The sequence below is a fragment of the Cololabis saira genome, chromosome 15, assembly GCF_033807715.1.
Source record: "Cololabis saira isolate AMF1-May2022 chromosome 15, fColSai1.1, whole genome shotgun sequence".
Classification (NCBI taxonomy): Eukaryota; Metazoa; Chordata; class Actinopteri; order Beloniformes; family Belonidae; genus Cololabis; species Cololabis saira.
Window position 1 is genome coordinate 30,134,375 of NC_084601.1, and position 23,384 is coordinate 30,157,758.

Sequence of the window (23,384 nt, forward strand, 5' to 3'; positions counted from 1 at the left end):
AGATGTTTGAAGAACAAAAGCAGGAGATTCCGTTTCAGAGAGGAGAAGGAAACTCACCTGAGCAGCTCGTTTTGGTTTAGTCCAACTTGATCTTTTAAATATAATAATAATAAACTTTATTTCTATAGCACCTTTCATACAAGAATTGCAGCTCAAAGTGCTTCACAATATAGACATGTTAAGAACAATGAGAAATAGAGAGATAAACAATAATAGCAAATAAAAATAAAAGATAAAAATGATCATATAGAAACATTTAGGTGCAATGATACAGAATTTTGACAGAATTCAGTTCTAAATTCCTTTATAGAATAAGTATATTTTTAAGTTTCACCTGAACTCAAATAAATTGTTTAATACTTTAACCACTTTGTTTTTTTTAATACTATGGTGTTTCATTATATTATACCACCATTTAATATGATTTTATTATTTATAATGAAGCACATGTTTACAAATTATACACTTAATAAAGAAAAACTCTGACTTGATCTTCCAAATAAATTTTAAAAAATCATACATTTTAAATTTATAGTCACTAATTGGATTTTTTTTAATGTTTTGTAACTGTAAATTGGAAATGAAAAAGAAAAAACTGACAACGTTTAGATCTTTTAGCTGCTCCTGAGATGGATACACGTGGGAAACAGTCATTTATCTTTCATCTTTGTGGAGGAGCGACTTCCATCTGCTGCCAACTAGGAAATAAGAAAAACGCAGTTCCTCTGCTGACCACCAGGGGCCTCGTCCGGAAGCGGCTCAGTCTCCTTCAAACTGATTTACTGCAGAAATCAACACATTTACAACCCGGTTTCAACAGTTTTCCTTATCTGTGACAACTGCAGGGTCTGGATTAGTTTGCAGCCGATCAGGTAAAATTATATCCAGCAGAAATGTGTGTTTTTGAGTGACAGCTGTAGTTAACGGCGTCATCACTTCACCTACTTGGTGCTTCGCTTGGAGTGAACGTCACATCTCAGCAGCGACGTGAGAACTCACAGAGCATAATCAAACATATTAATTGTACAAACACTGGACCACGGATGGCTTTGGTTTGCTCAGGAAAACTAACTCCATCCGCTGAGTCATGATTGGATCATTTAATTATCAACAATAAAAACATATTTCTTTGAAAATGTCTTGAAAACAAAACTGAAACTCCTTAAATAAGGTACTAGAATAAAAATACTCCGTCTTTCCACCTTTAAAACGGTCTCTGAACCTCTCGTAGTCCCACATTGACTGAGAACGTGACCATATTAGGAATTCCCCCCTCTGTGATGTCATTGAGAGCTCATTTTTAGAAAAAAACTATTCTCCAGAAGAGTTTTCTGAATCCTGAATCTCAAGTACTGGCCTATGAATACTACAAGATATTGTAGAAATTAATGAATCACGGATTAATAAATCGGTCACAGCTTTCTGAGGACTTACAAAAGTAGTTTTATGAACTGTGACTGGCTCTAAATCCTGTGGTGTGAACGCAAATCAGAGGTGGAAGCATTTCCAGGAGTTAGAAAACCAACTAAACTATTCCTGCGATCTGAAAGTGCTTCTGAAAGTACTGGTGATGGATGTCAGCTGCTCCGTTGTCATGACATCCAGCACAACTTTCAAAGTAACATATTTCTTTTCCGTCTTTGCCACATTTTCATATTTACCAGTTAATTCCGAGTGTGTGTTACTCCAGTTGGATATTACTCTGTAAACCCGTGTAGGAATGCTTCGGCCCGAATGAAAGTGAGACCTTTGATTTGCTGTATTTAAGTTATGGGGTCATTTTTGAGAGAGAGGTTGTCACCGCGGATGATCCACTGTCCGCATTAAGGGGAAAATGGAGCCGGCAGATTTGAAGAGATTTGAAGAGCAGCCACTTCTCCTCCGCGGGGAGATTACAGGCCGGTGATTTACCGGCGGCTGGGAGGAGGCTGGGAGGAGGCTGGGAGGAGGCTGGGAGGAGGCTGGGAGGAGGCTGGGAGGAGGCGCAGATGCAGCGGCCGGTCAGCGGCTGCTGGCTGAGGAATGCAGCGCTGCCGCGAAGAGCTGAGCCTTGAGAGGCAGGTTTGACAGGATAATGGCTCCTGACCCGCCGCCATCAGAGGAGAAGAAACAAACTCTGGAGATAAATGCAGACAGACGGGGCGAGACTCGCGAGGAAAGTTTGAGACGACGGAGGATGGATGGAGCATCCATCTTCCGTCTATTCATCCATCCATCCATCCATCCATCATCCATCCATCCATCCATCCATCCATTCATCCATCCATCCATCCATCCATCCATCCATTCATCCATCCATCATCCATCCATCCATCCATCCATCCATCCATCCATCAATCCATCCATAAATTCATCCATCCATCTACACATCCATCCATAAATTCATCCATCCATCTACACATTCATCCATCCATCCATCCATCCATCATCCAACTACACATCCATCTATCCATCATCCATCCATCCATCCATCCATCATCTGAATATTCATCCATCCATACATCCATCTACACATTCATCCTAAAATTCATCCATCCAACTACCCATTCATCCATCCATCCATCATCCAACTACCCATTCATCCATCCATCCATCCATCCATCCATCATCCAACTACCCATTCATTCATCCATCCATCCATCCATCATCTGAATATTCATCCATCCATCTACACATTCATCCATCCATCCATCCATCCATACATCCATCTACACATCCATCCTAAAATTCATCCATCCATCTACGCATTCATCCATCCATCATCCAACTACCCATTCATCCATCCATCCATCCATCCATTCATCCATCCATCATCTGAATATTCATCTATCCATCCATCCATCTACACATCCATCCATAAATTCATCCATCCATCTATCCATTCATCCATCTATCCAACTACACATCCATCTATCCACCCATCCATCCATCCATCTACACATTACGACCTCCACCTCCTCGTCAGACCTCCACCTCTACTTCCACCTCCACCTCTGAAGAGTGTCGCTCCGGTTCCTCGTATAAGCAAACAAAAGGATGTGTCTAGGAAATGATCATAAATCACCGGGGGATCGATCCGGCCGCCCGGGCTGCGCGGGGCTGATAACACGATCAATACGGGGCATTTGGATTTTAATTAATACATGACAGCCCCCCCCCGCCCTGAAACGCTGAAATATGACCTCGACCCCGTTTTAAAGTGTCACGTCCATCTGCTGCCGCTCACGAGGCCTGATCTGTTACCACAGCACCCGGGGGGACGTATCTGTCCCACGGGGGGGGGGGGGCACACACGTATCCAGCTCTGGTGGAGCTCTGGTGGTGCTCTGGGGCCTCATGTACAAAACGTGCGGCACACAAAAAACATGCGTACGCCACTTTCTACGCTCACGGTCGGATGTTCGAAAAGTGATTTGAACGTGGAAAGTTTTTCACGCACAAATCATGTCTGGCGTACGCACTTTTCTGAGGTTTTTTCCGTTGGCGACACTCACTGGCGATGTCCAAAATATGAGGAAACGTGACGTCAACAATAAGTTTGCGACCACACGTGAAGGACACGACAGTCCCCACATCACCAGATAAGTTACACACGAGTGGAGCTGCAACAATCTCACAATCAACCACATGATCTGAACAAACAACTAAAGGCAGGAGCTCAACGATGGAACCTGCAAATCCTGATGGAGCTTTGGCTCCGTTAGAGGAACCTGCTGATGCATCAGATCACACTGATCTGATGGTCCAGGACCAAGACTGGACCATCAGCTGGTTTAGGTACCAAGAGGACCTGGATCTCTGCCCTGAACTGGACCAGGTGCTCCGGTTCAGACCAACATGATGCTTTCAGCTGGAGCTGCTGACAGGTCGGACATCTCTGACTGTCACCATGACGACCGTATTGGACGCCTACTCGAAATAAAAGCCAGATCTGGACAGAAAAACATGAAAATACATTTTGCAGCGAAAAAACGGTTCTCTAAAGTTGTATTTTTAAAATAAAACTAAGTCACGGAAAGGTTGGTTGGTACGAACTGATGTGATTCAGAAATGAATGAATGAAGTTGAATGAATGAAGTTTGTATTTAATGTTTAGGCAACTTTTCAGAGTCTGATATGGAGTCGGCTGCAGGTGCTGCAGGATCCATTAAGTGTTTCCCCGGTGATGGACCGGGATCTAGACCGGTTTCTCCTCCTGCGGCTGCAACACTCAGAGTTACAGCGACTTTGCTCTTTATTTCCCACGTTTGCACCTGGATAATCCCGTCGGCACAAGTTGTCTTTATTTCTGCAGCAGAGGAATCAGATCGTGATGCTTCATGTTTTAAATATAAGTTTATATTGTTCATATTGTTATACCTAATTATGAGAGAGGTGATCGCGGACATCCACAATGTGTAAGACTCAATACATCTGTACATTGGGCTTAATTGGTCAGTATATAATACGCGTGACAATAAAGCGGAACGAGGAGCCGTTTTTCATCCACCAACTTAAGTTCTGGGGTCGGCTCTTAAAATACAAACAAGAGAAGGAGAGTGTAATGATGCACTAACGCTTCCCATAAACATTCACAAACCCTTACGATCATAATAAAAACCAAAACTCTTCACGGAACGCAACACAGAGCAAAGAACAACAATACCCATAATGCAATGCAGCTTAAATCGGAAGAAATGCCCCCAAATAAATTACTTTTTCCAGGCCTCAACTTCTGACAGGAGTGTCTTCTGGGGCCTGTACTACGAAGCGGGATTTGGGGTTAGCGAGGTAACTTCAGGTTTAACCCTGGGTTTTCAGGACTACGACGGTGGTTCACTTCTTCCCGGGGTACATCGCCATGGTAACTTATGCTGAACAGCTAACCTGCTCCGGAGCAGGTTATGTTCGAGATACAGATCGCCGGGTGTAAAAGCACCGCCCACTGACCAATCAGCTCTCTTGGAAAATGGCATGCCCTTTCGAAGAGAATCCAGTGGAGCTCGGTGTGCGGATCGTGAGAGGATCCCTCCGAACAGAACGCGTATTCAGGGACCCTCCTGTCTTCTTCTTGTCATTTTTTTTTCTGTTTGCTGCAAGTAATGTCAATGCTATTTCATTGTGCTTTTGTATACTGATATCATCCTAAAACAGAGAGTGATAGAAACACTATAGCCTTGTACTTGTTGTACTTCTAAGATATGAAAGTGAGCCTACTTACCGCTTTGAATTATGTTTTTATATTTATTTTTTATTTGCTCCCATGTGCGTTTCACTCCGCTGGGGTTGCAGCTAAAGGAAAGCTGACTACAATTGTCATACACGCCATACGAATACATCTAAGCAACACATGCATTTAACAGAATAGACAACTGTAATTATAGTCAGATCTACTTATGCCCTAATGATGGGGCAGTGATGTTTATATCCCTATGAACTTACGCATTTATACAGTCAGCGATCTTTTGCCAGCTGTCTTTCCTGCATTTTGCAGCTGCAACTGTGTTGCTTTTTGCCTGTATTATATGCCTATACTCATCATATTTCTGTAAAATTATTGTTTGCTCTTCGCTACTGAAATAAGCGGCTCTGACAGCGGACTTCTCCATGCTTGCGATTGGTCATGCGCTGAAAACACCGCCCCTTTTATGTGCACGCGCTCATATCCAGATTGGAGAAACCTGGGTTGATATACCGAGTTGATAACCACCGTCGTGTGACCGCTTAGCGTGATTGCAATTGTCCAGGTTAGTGAATCTGGATAAGGAAAAGATATCCTGGGTATGTTGAACTTGCTTCGTAGTACAGGCCCCAGCTCACAGCATATGTTTTTTAATTTGTTTTACTTGTTTTTGCAAGTTCCTTGTTAAGATGAGTGGTTTTTAATGGAAAATTATCTTCATTATCATATTCAAATGTATGTATTTGAGGGAGGATACAGGGCGGAGTGTTGTGCTCCCGCATGTGCGCTCAGATCCACGCTGATTGTGATGTTCAAAGAAACCTGCGTGGATTTGGGCGTACGCACAGTTTTGAACATCTATATTTTGTTTTGCGAACACAAAAATTCCATCCACGGATTCACGTTGGAATCCACGCAAGTTTTGTACATGAGGCCCCTGATCCTCTGATGGAGCTCTGATGGAGATCTGATGGAGATCTGGTGAAACTCTTACAAATGTGACTTTTGTGGGGGTTTATTGTTGTAAACGAAGGACGAGGGATGAAAGGTCACCGCAGTTCTCCCTGCAGAAGATCTGAGAAGTTTTATAGAAATGTTTTCATAGAAAACCCTAAATGTGACCCTGATGGGGGACCAGACCGTTTCATCCTCCATCGGCCTCCAACGATCGTCAAGATCTTCAATTAAAAAAGGCATCAACTCGGTTCTACGTGACGGTTCCAGCTGGTGGAAATCAAAGGGGTCCCTGGTCTGGTTCTCATGGCAGTGGGAACCAAAGTTCTCAGAAACCCAGAGAAGAAGAAGCCGACGGCTTCGGTGTCAGCGCCCAGCAGCTTCCCTCAGCGGTTCCCGGGGCTGAATGGAGCCGGTTCTTCATCCCGGAGCACAAAGCCAACAGAGAATGGACCAGAAAGAAATCAGACGGGAACAAAGAGCGATTGAGCGGGAGGCCGGGTGATGGACAGGCTGTTAGCTAACGCGGACCGAAGGCTGCGCGGCCGAGAAAGTCCTGATCGCTTTAATTCACTGCACTCGGCCTCGGCCCGGCCGCCTCCCCCTCCCCGCCTTTATCTCTTGCTGTGTTTCCCTATCGATTTTTCTTCTTTATCTTCGCGGCCGGATAAGAGGACGGAGGGCCGCGCCGGCCAGAGCCAATAGAGGGCTCTTCCTGCAGATTGCTGCTTTTCTCCAGCTTATTGCCTCCTGTCCTTCACAGACGCGGCGTCCCGCCTGGAAATGAAGGAGGTGATGATACAAGCGTGGGGGGGGGGGGGCAAAAACAGGGAAATAAGTCTGTAAGAGTGTGGGATGATGGGTATAAAACCAGACCTGTCAAGTCTCCCGTTTTGGCCGGGAAACTACCGTATTTTACCCCTCTTTCCCTGCCGTATTAGTATTTTACCGTAAATTTCCCCTTTTGTAATATGTTTTTTTAAAAAGCAAAACTTAATCGTCACTAACCTCGCGAGAACTGCCCCCTGTTGCATCCTGGGTAGCAGTTTTTGCGAGGTTAGTGGCAACCACGGGAACAAATCAGAGATGGATGTAACGAGAGAGAAGACATTTCTGCTAAAAAAGTGAAGACTTCGTGGAAACATCTCTAAAAATGGAAAACCGAATTTACTTTCCTAGAAAAGAGCAGGATGGAAACAGTTACGAGTTCTGAAAGATGTGTAACTGCGATGTTAGTGTCTCTCAGGGGGAAGAACGATGTCCGTCAGCAGCACCAGAGACTCGACCATGACATACCCAGACCAAGACCAGATAGTATCAAGACCGAGACGAGACCAAGACAGACCTATTCAAGACCAAGACCAGAGATTATTAGGACCAAGACCAAGACCGACCAAGACCAACCTGCAGGGAAACACGCGGGGAAACGATTCAGTTACGAGTTCTGAAAGATGTGTAACTGCGATGTTAGTGTCTCACGGGTGAAGAAAAATGTCCGTCAGCAGCACCAGCACTTTGTAACCAGTGAGTGAAGGCCAGAGCCTCATGAGTGAAAATGACAAATAAAGATAAAATGTTTCAATTGAAGACAATGTTTATATAAACTGAAAATATTTCAAATAAATAAATGTGCTTTAATTCACTTTTTGTGTTTTCGTTTAGGCTCTATTATAGGAATCACATACACAGGAATGTCCACAGCATTTCAGTGTCAACAAAGATCAGATTCTGAGCACATAATTGTAGTTTGTACGTGGTTGACAGGTAGTTATTTTAGATTTCTTGTAAATCTGTCTTGAAATGTAATAACGGACCTCGGTTGGGCTGGTGGCTGAAAATGTCCTGTATTTTTAAATACAGGAAGACGGACCAACACCAAGCCCAAGACAGGACCATGACAGACAAAGACCAAGCCCAAGACAGGACCATGACAGACAAAGACCAAGACCAGAGAGTATCAAGACTGAGACCAAGACTGGTTCAGTTCAAGGCCGAGACCAAAAAACAACCTAGTTATTTCATCATCTTGTGTGAGTTGTAGCACATCAGCACCATCAGAGTTTCCCCTCGTCCACGTGGTTTACATCCACCGTTGCTGAGCAACGGCCCCTAACACAGGACCGTCTGTGGGGTCAGAGGTCACGGGGGTCCAGCTCTGAGGCTACAACCTGAATGGAGTCAGAGACTTGTACATCATCACAACCTGCAGAGGAAAGACCAAGACAGACCAAGACCAGAGAATATAAAGACCGAGACGAGACCAAGACCAAGACATAGCAAGACCAACACCAGAGAGTATCAAGACCAAGACAGACCAAGACCAGAGTGTATCAAGACCGGACCAAGACCGAAACAGACCAAGACAGACCAAGACCAGAGAGTATCAAGACCGAGACAAGAACAAGACGGACCAGACCAAGACCAAGACCGACCAAGTCAAGACCAAGACCAGAGAGTATCAAGACCGAGACGAGACCAAGACCATGACAGACCTAGTCAAGACCGAGACCTTGGGACATCACAAGTTTACCTAAAGGCTTGATGAGTGATGTCACGAAGACGAGCCAAGCTGTCCTTGAATAGCTCTAAGAAACGATTTCTAGAGGAAAAGAAATGTCTAAAAACATACAAATCCCAGCACTTTTTCGTCTTGAATCTGAAGTTTCGTTGCCGGAGGAGCTTCAAGAGGCGTCGGGTTAATTCCCCTCTATCAGAGCAGCGGGGGGGCAGCAGGAACGTTACAACACCTCTTCAGCCGCTGTTTTCTGACACATAAAAGCCTCGTAATTACGTGTTTGGGGCTGAGCTGCCGCGCAGGCCGACAGGACAACCACCTCGTGGCAGGAAAACTGCAGATTTAAGGAGGAAAGGAAGCCGGTGCCGAGCTGCCGATTACTTCAATGAGGCAGTAAAGCAGCCGATAATTACAACCTTCAACGAGCCGAGAGCCGAGGAGCGGAAGAGTGCGGTGTAGCACGCTCGTGCTACTGGGGTGGACCGACAGGACAGAGGACACGGGGTTTAGTGCAGTAATTCTTAACCTTTATTCACCCAGATCCACAGACGAGTACAAGCACACTCAATACTGTGTCTTCCCTCGAGCAGCAGAGCCACTTGCTGGTGTGCAGCCCCTGTTTAAATAGCCAGGCAGGGTGGAGAGCTTGATTGGGCACAGATGTGCCCAATCAGCCGAACCAGGCGCCACCTGTGTGCTGCTCCCCGCAGACCACGCCCCAATCCTCCACCCTGCCACATGCGGTGGTTCCAGGAGGCTCACCAGAACCTGCCGGGACAGAAAACTGTTCACGGAGAACATCCCTCCTACATAGACCCGTAGTCAAGACCGCCTAAACCGAGACCAAGACCAAGACCAGAGAATATCAAGACCAAGACCAAAGAGTATCAAGACCAAGACCATAGAGTATCAGGACCAAGACCAATACCAAGACCAGAGAATATCAAGACCAAGACCAAGACCAGAGAGTATCAAGACAGAGACAAGACCAAGACCAGAGAGTATCAAGACCAAGACCAAGACCAAGACCAGAGAGTATCAATACCAAGACCAATTCAAGACCAAGACCAGAGAGTATCCAGACAAAGACCAATACCAAGTCAAGACCAAGACCAATTCAAGACGAAGACCAGAGAGTATCAAGACCAGGGGTCACCAATCCTGGTCATCGAGGGCCGGTGTCCTGCATGTTTTAGAGTTTTCTCTGCTTTAACACACCTGATTCTAATTAATCATCGTCATCAGCTTGTCATTGAGGTCTGCACAATTCTGTTAACGACACAGTCCCTTTTATCACGGTGCAATGAAGCAGCGAAACATGTAAAACATGCAGGACACCGGCCCTTGAGGACCAGGATTGGTGACCCCTGATCAAGACAGAGACAAGACCAAGACCAAGACCAAGACCAAAACCAAGACCAGAGAGTATCAAAACCAAGACCAAAACCAAGACCAGAGAGTATCAAAACCAAGACCAAAGAGTATCAAGACAGAGACAAGACCTAGACCAAGACCAAGGCCAAAACCAGAGAGTATCAAGACCGAGACAAGACCAAGACCAAGACCAGAGAGTATCAAGACCAAAACCAAAACCATGACCAAGACCAGAGAGTATCAAGACCAAGACCAAGTCAAAACCAAGACCAGAGAGTATCAAGACCAATATTAAATGTTACTGATCTAAATTGGACTTAATTTGGAGATGAAACCTGAATTTTAAATATTAAAGATACAATTATACAAAGATACAATTATATTACCAAGACCAAGACCAGAGAGTATCAGAGACAAGACCTAGACCAAGACCAAGACCAAGACCAAGTCAAGACCAAGACCCATGCATACAGACGTGTACTTCCTTATCAACTTGAAATTACATTATTTACCATTAAAGTAATCATATTACACTGAAGAACTGTTCATCACCAGATTCTGTCACCTTGGTGTGCAACAGCATCTCAATTAACCGAGTCCGAGACGAGACCAAGACCACAAAAAGGTGGTCTCAAGAACTACAACTCTAGTCCTACAAGGTCGAGTTTTTAAGAAAACGATATTTCTTGGAGCTTTTACCAACAAGAAACTTTATTAAAAAAAAACAAAAACAGAACACACCCCCTGCTGTTCAACACCAGGAAGTACAACTCTGTACGCATGGGTTAGCATGATGCGAATGCCAACTATGCTTATTCAAATTCACTGGAAAAAATAAACTTTATTAACCCCTGAAGCGACACAAGAAACAAAGTTCACGACAAAGTGAAACAAATGAAAGACGTTTATTAAGCGCTTGCTAGCCACTTAGCGTTAGCTAGTACGAGATCCTGGAACAACTTACGTGTTTCCTTGAGAAGCTAGAAAAAAATTGGCGGGATGACGGACGTTGATTCCTGAATATGAGCCCAAGAAACGCAGATTCTGTTCCTTTTACATCATATTCTCATCTCAGTTCTTATCAAAGCTGTCTGGAAAAAAGTTGATTTATTTTAACTTATTACACTCAAAAAGTGATTTTTGGTGCATACAAATTTAAATCTAAATTGCAGGATGAAAGAAGTATAATTGTTTGAAATCCACCGGTGAAACAATTATAAAACAGTCCACCTTTAAATTCAGGTGGTTAAATCCAGAACTTTTTAAAAATGGCAGTAATTTCAATAAAAATGCCCCAAAATAATAAAAAGCCAAGGAAATTATAAAAAAAATGATAAAAAGGTAAGGAAATTATAAAAAAAAAATAAAAGGCAAGGAAATTATAAAAAAATAATAAAAAGACAAGGACATTATTAAAAAAATAATAAAAAGGTAAGGAAATTATAAAAAAAAAATTTAAAAGGCAAGGAAATTATTAAAAAAAAATATAAAAAGCCTGGAAATTAAAGTTAAATCTAGAGAAACCACATTCATTGTTTTCATCAAAGAGAAAAAAAATGACATATTGTTGTTTTTTTCTCTGTAGTTTGAATCAAATAACTTAAACTGATCAGCTCCAACGATGACTGAAGCCCATCGTTGGCTCTCCGTTTTTTAAAAGGCGCTTGCGCGGTCCTTTAGCTCAGGAAAGTCTGAGTCAGACGCAGGTTTTATTTCACATTAGTAAGAAAACAACAGAAAATGACACCATAAACACGACAAAAAAGGTAAAATCCCACAATTGAAAACCTTAAAAACCTCCAAAGTATTTTTCTCGACTGTGTTCAGCTTTTTACAAAAATAAAAACGATGTTTGCACGTCCTGAAGCCAAGGCCTCTGGGATACATGCGGCTCTCGGAGGACCCGGAGGAGAGAACCACGGCGAGGAAAATGTCCTAAAGCGAGTTCTACTGAACCGAAGCAACAAAAAGACAACGGCGGCGGTCTTAGAGGTCAGCGGTATGAACGATGAGGTCGGGTCACTGCAGCTCCTCCTGAAACAGTCCTGGATTCGGATGAAGCCGTCGTCTCCTTCCCGCCGGACCGTAGAGTTCAGCCGGCGTCTCGTCCTCGGAACAGGAGGCAGGAACTGTTTTTATGTGACTGTTGACGGGGAATGGTCTCCATCTGGGAACCCCCCCGACGGTCCCTCCCTGGGAGTCACCGCAACGTTTTCATCTTTAATTTGTCCTCATTAGAGTGAATCAAAGAGATAAGGACAACTATTGTGCAAAAAACCGAAACCACCCCAAAAAACACACACACGAAGAAAAGAGCGCTGAAAGTTCACGACTGCTTCAGGAACTGGAACCGGAAATGCTTTACTACCAAGCGAACCAATCACAGCCCTCTCGGTCTGCGTTGTGTCTGTGTCGCCTCGACGCGTAGTTACAATCTTTGGGAGGTGCACGTCAGGCTACGGCGTAGCCCTCGCCGTAGGGTGCGCGTTGCCACGTACCCTACGGCAGTGTCTCCCAACCTGGGGTCCGGGCCCCCCCCTGGGGGGTCGCCAGAGATCTCTGGGGGGGCGCAAAACTTTGTCTGCTTTGAGGATATGCAGTTGTAAAAATTATATTTGCGCATGTTTAATAAATAAAAAATCTTAATAACACACCTAATGGAATACTGTAATCCAAGTCTGTATAAACCCACATAGTATTTTAAAATGACCAAAATATATTTCGTTATTTAGCAGGATAAAAACTTAATAACTTATTATTATATCATTATTCAACATTTAATCATACAGGTTGTCAAAGGAAAAATTTTAAAAATGTTTGCTCTCATATTAAAAGAGACATTTTTCAAAAAATTATTTTATGTCCTTGCAATTATTTTCTGTGCATATTTTATACACCTGTAGACAGACTTTAAGTCATATACAGGGTAAACCAAAGAGAAATGTATCACAAAAACATAATTAATGTTAATTTTTTCAATTAAAGGTTTGTTACGAATAACTTTACTCTTTTGCTGCTAGTATGTACGGGTCGGGGGGCCCGGCTGGTCTTAGACACAAGTAGGGGGGTCTCCATTGAAAAAAGGTTGGGAACCACGTACCCTACGGCGTAGGCTCTGCGTTGATTGAACTTGGAACCATAATTCAGGCTTAACCGGGCCAGACGCGTCCCTAACCGGGCCAGACATGTCCCTAACCCCTAACCGGGCCAGACATGTCCCTAACCCCTAACCGGGCCAGACGCGTCCCTAACCCCTAATCGGGCCAGACATGTCCCTAACCGGGCCAGACAAGTCCCTAACCCCTAACCGGGCCAGACATGTCCCTAACCCCTAACCGGGCCAGACATGTCCCTAACCCCTAATCGGGCCAGACATGTCCCTAACCCCTAACCGGGCCAGACATGTCCCTAACCCCTAACCGGGCCAGACATGTCCCTAACCCCTAACCGGGCCAGACATGTCCCTAACCCCTAACCGGGCCAGACATGTCCCTAACCCCTAACCGGGCCAGACATGTCCCTAACCGGGCCAGACATGTCCCTAACCCCTAACCGGGCCAGACATGTCCCTAACCCCTAACCGGGCCAGACATGTCCCTAACCGGGCCAGACACATCCCTAACCCCTAATCGGGCCAGACATGTCCCTAACCCCTAACCGGGCCAGACACGTCCCTAACCCCTAATCGGGCCAGACATGTCCCTAACCCCTAACCGGGCCAGACATGTCCCTAACCCCTAACCGGGCCACGGGTGCCAAACGTGGCCCAGATGTGTCTACGATCAGGAAATGCCGCCTCCACCTCTGTCAGCCGTCGGTGTCTTAACGAGGCAGTAAAGGGGCAGAAGGAACAAGTCACGGATAATTGCAGAGTCGTGTCTGGGTTTATGTGACGAACCTCCTTCGGTTCAGATGTGGGGGGGGGGGCGGGGGCTGAGGCTGAGGCTGATCAATACCAGGACAGAGGACCAGAACCGCCATTGGGGTTCGGTTTCGGGAGGTTTTTCAGATGTTTTAGGAGCAACTGTTTGGTTCAGGCGGATTTCCCCCCCCCCTGAAATGGCAGCGAGACTCGGAGGAAGGAGGCGAGCGCCGGAGACAAAAACAAATGTCACACAATGCCAGCCGTGAAAAGAATCCAATCAGCTTTACAGCAGTTTTACAGCTCAGGCCTCACCGCGGCCCCCCCGGTGGAACCCCCCCCACCACCACCATCACCCTGGCTGCTGGGTTTACACCCCCCCCCCACCACCTTCAGCTCCTCCTGGCTGTAAACAAGTCTGCATTTCCTGGAGTCTAGACACAACGGAGAAGGAGTTGCAGCCAAACCGAGGACAACGATCGCGGCATCTCGGCGTCCCGCAAGGACATGTGTTCGGTTGGGTTTAATAAAATAATTAATAAATAATAATAAATATTAATAATCACAGAAAATCTAAAGACAGGTGTTCCAGTCCTCATGGACATGTGTCCACCTGTAGACAGGTGTTCTGGTCCTCATGTGTCTCTCCCTCCTTAAAGCAGCACAATGTAACTTTCAGCTTTTGTTGAGTTTGGCGGCTCCTTTGGACAAAATCGGTAGTGCTTTACCAGAAAGAACACTACATTTCCCATGAGCACCAGTGCGTACTGCCGGAAAACTCCTGTCCCCGTTGCGTGCATTTGTTTTGATGAGAGAAGACGGGACGGACTTTCAAAACTACTTTTCTGTTTTCAGCGGTCGTTTGCAGGATGGATAGCGAAGAGGTAATGTATCTAATTTTGGCTAAACAATATAATATGACGATGTTGAAAAACACTAAGTTCAACTTGGTTTTATTAAGTTGTTTCAGCGAGATAATGCACCCTACAAACTCATGCGCTCTGCACCTTTTTCTTGTCACGTTTTTTAGAGGGACTTCATAAATTAGTAGTCCAACATACTTACTGACAAAATAAAAAAATACTTTATAACCTGTGAATAATTTAATGCCCATTCCTTATATTTTGCAGATCAGCCCTGCGCAATTTTACAGTTCTCAGGAAAAATACTAGAACCCAAGACGAATCCCCTGTATGTGAAAACATTCTAATTTTGATTCTTATTGAACATAGAACTTTACATTTACATTTTTATCATAACAATTCTGTCTCTTGTTTTATCCCCATAAATCCCCATTGGTCGGACATCCCTCCTCGTCTTTCAGCTCACGCCAGCGAGTGAACGCTGGGCCAATGTTTTTTTTTTGTCCAGGCATTTAGCTTGTTACTCTTCCGCTTTCTTTTTTCGCCTCCTCCGATAAAACCTTTATTTTCTTCGTTTTTTCCGCTGCTTCGGCCATGACACCAGCTTCTGCTGAGCTCTGCGCTCCACGCCCCGCCCAGCTTCCGTCTCGACTATGAATCGGGAAGGAGGGGGAAGTGACGTATGCCGTAAAGCAGTCAAAGCCGTAAAAATGTGTAGTTTTTTAGTGTGGAAGGGTTCCTACCATGCTCCTCAAAGTTACATAGTGCCAGTGAAGGCGATACAGACCCCTCAGACCATGACAGAGGTTCATTAAACCTGTTGGAAGTTGATGTACCATCACAATGACTCTGGAAATATGATATTAAGGTGGAAAAGTTACATAGTGCTGCTTTAAATAATCCGTCTTCATCGTCCACGGCGGCGTGAACCTCTGAAGTTCATCCTCAGTAATTTGTCCGCCGCCGGCTGAGACGCTCGTCTCCGTTCAGCCAAAAAAGGACGAATCAGACGGACATTGATTTCATCACGCCACCTTGTCCCCCGACGCCGCTGATCCATGACCAACAGACTCGCGCTAGCGTCTTGGCCACGGCCGCTGAACGGGTATCAGGACGTGTCCAGCGGTCTCAGCTCCCGTCACGCTCAGACGGGTGATGAAGTGTCTCGTATTGATCAGGACCTCATGAGACGGAACCGTATCGACGGGATGATTACGGGATAATTGTTCCTCTGACATCTGGGATGGATCCGCTGCTAAAGGCATGAAAAGTAGAAATATAGTACGTAAAGTACTTGTGTGTCTATTGTTGGCAGGGTGCGATTTGTGAAAAAACGAGGGGGGGGGGTAATTTTGAGAAATATTTTTATTCAGAAAAATTACCACACAACAGCGGACCGACAGTATAGGCTATATGAAAACTTGTTTCTTGTGTAAACCTTACACTTAAGCTACATAACGTAGGCGGTAGGACTATTTTGAACATAAACTGAACCACTGCATTTGCAGAAATATTTTCTCCTAATATTGTTTTTAAATGTGACAAATAAAAATAAATAAACAAAATTAAGATTTTTTTTAAATTCTTTCTCTATCATTCATTCATTATCTTACCCGCTTTATCCCTTGCGGGGTCACGGGGGTCTGCTGGAGCCTATCCCAGCTCATTTCAGGTGAGAGGCAGGGGTTACACCCTGGACAGGTCACCAGTCCATCACAGGGCCACATATAGACACACAAACCATGCTCGCAATCACACTCACGCTCACACCTACGGGCAATTTTAGAATCATCAATTAACCTAATATGCATGTTTTTGGACTGTGGGAGGAAGCCGGAGTACCCGGAGAAAACCCACGCAAGCACGGGGAGAACATGCAAACTCCACACAGAAAGGCCCCTGCCGGGCCTGGGAGTCGAACCGGGGACCTTCTTGCTGTGAGGCAACAGTGCTAACCACTAAGCCACCGTGCTGCCCTATCAGTTTAACAGAAAACATGGGAGCTCCTCAGCCGGGGAGATGCTGCTGTCCACCATTCCATCATGTCACATCTTGTTTCATCTTTTGTCGCATTTTTTCTCTGGATCTTTGGTTGTGATCCTGTAAAATATGAGGATATGCTGCTCTGGATTCTTTTCATTTTTTTATTCATTTGACTGACTGTATCTTTTATTTTGGCGGGCCGGAAGTCGGACTTTTGGAATGCAAGAAAATCTGGTTGGTTTTCAAAATAAAACCTCTTTCTGTGCACCCGGTATCAAAATCACAGCACAAGCAGAATGAACACGGACTCTGTGTATTTTTATTTTAGTTGTTATTCTTTGTTAATAATTACGATGTAATGGTGAAAATACTTTGGGTGGGGGGGTACATTTTGTCCCCACCGAGGATAAAAATAATTCAGCAGAGGTTACGACGTGTAAACCAGAAGGGGGGAAAATCCCCACCGGCAAATTGCACCCTGATTGTTGGCAACATGAGGGTCAGGGCCGTCTGAAAGGTCGCCACCTGCATTTTTAAGGTCTTGAACTATGAAAAAAGAAAAGAAAGAAAAATACTAAACCAAATAGTTTTTAATATTTGGAGTTTGGCTTGTTTTTATTCTCATAAAATAAACTGAAAAAAGACCTGCAGTTCCTACTGACTAAAGACACCTGCAGAACTGAGACACCTGGAGACGTTTGTCCATGAGGACCAGAACACCTGTCTACAGGTGGACATGAGGACCAGAACACCTGTCTACAGGTGGACATGAGGACACCTGTCTACAGGTGGACATGAGGACCAGAACACCTGTCTACAGGTGGACATGAGGACACCTGTCTACAGGTGGACATGAGGACCAGGACACCTCTTTCTTTCTTTCTTTCTTTCTTTCTTTCTTTCTTTCTTTCTTTCTTTCTTTCTTTCTTTCTTTAAAGACCAACACGTTTGTTTAGAAGAAGAATAATCACCAATAATAATTATAAATCCGGAGTTACAAACATTTACTGTAATTAAATACCTAAAAAATATAAAGAATTAAATCTTCCTGCTCGGATTTCAGCTGAAACGTTTGGGAGGAAGAAACCTTCATCCTCTCATCTGATATCTGCTCAGAGGAAGAAACCTTCATCCTCTCATCTGAAACCTTCATCCTCTCATCTGATATCTGCTCAGAGGAAGAAACCTTCATCCTCTCATCTGAAACCTTCATCCTCTCATCTGATATCTGCTCGGAGGAAGAAACCTTCATCCTCTCATCTGAAACCTTCATCCTCTCATCTGATATCTGCTCAGAGGAAGAAACCTTCATCCTCTCATCTGAAACCTTCATCCTCTCATCTGATATCTGCTCAGAGGAAGAAACCTTCATCCTCTCATCTGATATCTGCTCAGAGGAAGAAACCTTCATCCTCTCATCTGATATTTGCTCGGAGGAAGAAACCTTCATCCTCTCATCTGAAACCTTCATCCTCTCATCTGATATCTGCTCTGCTTCCTCCGGGCTGAACAGCCCTGGGAAACAGCGGGGTTATTATGGGATGTCCACTTGAGCAGCATTTCCACACAGATCGTCGGGAGCGCGCCTCGCGGGGCCGCGCCTCCGCGGGCCAGACAAAGCTTTGTTTGTGAGCCCGCATCACTTGTGCTGCTGAAAGCAGACACTTGCTTGAAAAACTTTCCTTTTCTCCCTCTTAGGGGGGAGTTGAAGGGGGGGGGGGCACTCTAAACCTACATCCTGGTATAAATTTGCAGAACGTAATACTGGCCTGATTGTGTTGCGCGCCCGACGCAGGGCGCATACAAATAGCGGCCCTCTGAAAATGGCTCAGTGGCTGATGTACAATAAATCAACAAAAGGGGCTTTAACAGCTCCGGGAGGCTGTTATTTTATCTTTTTTTTTTTTACAGTATTTAATTGGAAGGTTTCCCTGAAACATTACACCGCGCTTTCAAGCGGCTGCGGCCCAAATCTAAGAGGCGGATAAGAATCCAATCCCCCCCTTCTCCTCCTCCTCTCCTATTTTAGTTATTTCTCTCTTTCTTCCAGCTGCTTTGCCTTTTAGGAAAAGAGCAAGTTTCCCCTGTGAAGGGACTAAAGTTACCGGTGCGGGCTGAAATCGGAGGATAAGGAGCGGCTGGGAACGGGGGAAGTTGGCACCGGCGGCGGGGCCGCGGCCGCTGCACCAGGTGTCCACTTAATTCAAATGATACTATTATTCATAGACAGAGGAAGAGTATTGAGGCGCCCCCCACCCCCCTCCTCCTCGGAATCATTTGCAACTGAATACAGATATAATCCTGGAAATATAAGTCTCCATTAAGGCGAGACAAGGCGCTCTTTGTGCGGCATGTTGCGCGGATAAATCAGCGGCCGAGACGCGGCGGCGGGAGGAGGAGAAGACGAGATTTGAGAATGTCACCTCGCCACACACGAGCTGCTTCACTTCGTGATTTCATGGGGGGGTCAGGGTTTTTCCCACAAACACGGCTGAAGGCTTTTAGGAAATTGCGTCCTGAATTACGTTTTTCCTCCTTAGAAATGCAGATAAATCCACAATCCTGGAAACACCTGAGTGTTTCAGCATCTTCAGCTTTTGAAGCGAGGGATTTTAGATTTTTATGACTAACTATCAACATGGCATTAAAAAAAGAAATGGGCTTGATATCTTGACAAAGTTGTGTGTTACATCTGAAGCCACTTTAAAATATAATATATATAAAACAATGCTCACTCTGCGGGCGGGTGCTCTTCTGCTGGACAGATGGGGTTCCTGGGAACTGCTGGATCTGCTGGACTGAGATGAAGGGGTTCCTGGGTTCTGCTGGATCTGCTGGACCCAGAGGATGAGGTTCCACCCTCCCCTCCCTCTTTTAATAGATCCACAAATTAGTTTAAATTAACAGAGACGTCTTATTTTTGTTTAAAGGGGACCTATTATGGCATCTAATACCTATTTTAAACAGGCCTTGAATGTCTTAAAAACAAGCTTTTGATTGTTTTTGCTAAATAAATTAGAAATTCAGCCTCTGAGCCATGTCTTTATCATCTCATTCTCTAACCTCATCATCTATGCGGGATTCTGAGTGGGCGGGGCTATGATAATGAGGCACTGTGCTGATTGGCTCGGAGGCCAACCTCTGTAAATCGCATTTTCGTTACGTAACGAAAGGGAGCAGAATCTGAACGGCTCGTAGATCCACATCACACTTGACGGCTCATCCGGGCGGCTGTACAGACACTGCAGAATTTGGTTGCTTTCCTCCTTCTCTGAGTTGGCAGGCTGAGGGGAGACCACTTTATATATGTTAAAGCAAGAGAAAACGTTTTTCATAATAGGTCCCCTTTAACTTTCAATATAAGAACAAAAACTTTTGCTTTTCAGCCTTGGGGCTCCGGTCTGTAGTTGCGTTGCTTGCTGCAGCGCAGACTGCAAAGATCAGAGGAAGCTTTGCCTGCCGGATGTTGGACGTCCATCACCAGGAAAGATGTTGAGACGAAGCAAAAACAACTGATGAGACCTGGAACTGATTTGACTGATTAGATGTTTCATTTGGTAAAGATGCTGGAAGCTAAAGTGATGCGGCTCCCTGAATGCTCCGGGGGAAGGAACAGGTACAATTGAAGGCTGATGGGACATGCATTTGTGCATTGAAACAGTTCAGGACGGATTTATGTAAAAAAGTCTTACAAGACCTTTGATGTCAGTTTGGGGCCAGGAGCTCAAATCTGTAACTGGCCAAGCGGGGCCAAAATGGCCCGGATCCGGACCGTATAAACCTACACAGAACCTGCAGTTATCTTTTTGTCATGAACCTCAGTTTAACGCAAAGGGATATAACGTCATAACATTCTACTCAGCAGATTGGAAAAGTGGGACTTACCGGCACTGTGCTTCAATGGTTTAAATCTTACTTGCATGATAGGGCCTTTTTTGTGTCAATTGGAAACCATGAGTCTGAGAGAACCAAGATCCCATGTGGGGTTCCCCAAGGGTCTATACTCGGACCGCTTCTATTCAACATCTATATGCTACCGCTAGCTCAGATTATGGAACATCACAACATATCCTACCATACTTATGTCGATGACACACAACTCTATATTTCAGTGTCACCACATGACTACAGTCCCCTAATCTCATTGAGTAACTGTATTCATCATATCAATGAGTGGATGTGCAGAAAAGACAGAGGTGACCACATTTGGCCCTAAAAATGAAAGGGAAAAGATCAGCGCTCACCTTGGCTCCATGTCATTGACGGCTACAAATCAAGCCAGAAATCTTGGTGTAATTATTGAATCAGACCTGAACTTCAACAGCCATCTAAAGTTTATCACCAAATCTGCCTATTACCACCTAAAAAACATTGCTAGAATTAAGGGATTTCTGTCTAAACAAGACATGGAAAAACTTATTTGTGCATTCATTTTCAGTAGGTTGGATTATTGCAATGGCATCTTTACAGGCCTTAACAAGAAATCAATCAGGCAGCTGCAGCTGATCCAGATCCTGCTGCCAGAGTCCTTACAAACACCAGGAAACTGGACCACATTACACCGGTCATGAACCTCTTTTCTTATCATTTTATTTAATTTTATTTGTTATTAACTGTTTAATTGTGTCTTGCCGCTTTTAATGTTGATGTAAAGCACTTTGAATGACCTTGTGTTGAATTGTGCTATGCAAATAAACTTGCCTTGCCTTAAAGTAATACACAGCTACGATATTTACCCCAATAGCAGATACGTTTGGGCCTAATCTGGCCTACTTTTGGCCCCGCTGGGACCGTTACGGCCCTGAATGGCCCAGATAGATCCTGAAATGCTTTTACTCCGTGACATATTTACGTCCTCGATGAAAGGGGGTCCTGTCTGGGACAACCGCAGCAACCACCGATGTAAACTAAACAACGCTGACGGATAACAACTAAGGGGGCGGGACTTGTCTCACGGATGAGTTTAAGGGGCCACGCCCACCTCGAGTCAATGCCGTCAGTCAGAGGAAAATGCTGATACGGGCCGAGTTTGGGCCAAACATTCTGGGTGTGTGTAACATCTGCAGCCACTTTAAAACACAAGATGAACACACAAGATGAATTTATATAAAACAATAATTTCTTTATCTGACATGAGGCGTGGCCTTTGATTAACTGCTGATACGAGCCGAGTTTGGGCCGAACATTCTGGGTGGTGCTTTTTAATATCTCGACAAATTGACTGAAAAGTTAAAGTAGTCAAAGCTGTTTTCTTTGTGAAAATGAAATCAGCAAAACCTTCTTCAAGTTTCATGTTTCCAGATCGATCCCAGTAAAAGTCGTCTCAGTCCGGTCCTTCCAGCACCGGCTCTCCGGGCCTCGGACCTCCGTCTCGTCTGGGAACCGTGGTTCCCAGGAACCGTCACAATACAGTGATGATGTATTCAAGCAGTGATGTATGAAATTCGGGCAAATAAAAACCTTTGTCCTCCCACACTGGCTAATTATTTGACAGATTGGAGTCCCGTTGTGTGTGGATACGCTGAAGAACCCCCCCCAAACCCCCCCCCCCCCCCCCCAATAAAGAGGCCACTTGCAGAAGAAAATTCCTCTGTAGCCTCCTTTTCTATTCTTTGTTAGAAGATTACATTTTTTCACCACATTTGGGAATGACAAAATGGGGGAGAACTGTGGACGGGTGCCCCGTCAGGGATGGGGGGACGGGGGGACGGGGGGATGGGGGGACGGGGGGGCAGGACAGCAGTCAGTGGCAGCTTAAAAAGATTTTCTCAAGCAGAAATATTTAATCTTCTCAGGGAAAATAAAGAAGAGAAAAAACTGAGGACAAAAAGAAGCTAATCATCCACAGCCCCCATGCCCCCCATACCCCATAAAAAAACAACAAAAAAACAAGAGGCACAAAGATTATGTAAGATTTGATGGAATAAATCTGCATTTATAATTGTGACGGTTCCCACATTTGTGAGTCTTGAGCCGCTTTTCTAGTTCAGATAAAAACTTTTGAACAGATTAGACTCAATTACCGTAAAGCTTCCTCCACAAGCTGATATTTTATTTCTAGATCTAATCCAACAAGCTGGACGTTTCCAGTATTTTTCCCCAATTAAGTTTATTTTGTAACCAAGAGACCAGCCCTCAGCGACGCCCCCTGCAGGTTCTGAGGGGTCCGAGGACCTCGGCCCCCTGGAGGAAGCTCCAGCTGGACCCCAGATACCTCGGAGATGAGCAGATAACCCCAATGAGCCGGCCTGACACTCCCACCTCGACCCAGTTACCTCATCTACCCCTTTGGCTCGTTTATTGGTGATGATGAGAGACTGAATGTAGAAACAGGTGCCCCTTTTCCACCAAACCGGTTCCAGGGCTGGTTCAGTTTCTGGTCCAGTGCTGAGTTTGGAACCGGGCTTTCTGTTTCCACTGACAAAGAACTGGCTCCAGGCCAGAAGAACCGGTTCCAAGGTAGCACCAACTCTTTGCTGGTGTAGAGGAAAGAACCACTTAGCGGAGGTGTCCACTTAGAGATGTGTCCGCGGAGGAGCTATGTGGACCAAGTCCTATTATGGCACTTTTCCACTAGTACCTACTCACTGCGCTTCTACTCGACTCGCCCCCCGTCTTGCGCTTTTACACTACGGGCCAAGCGGGTGGAGGCGTGCAGAGTAGATACTTTTT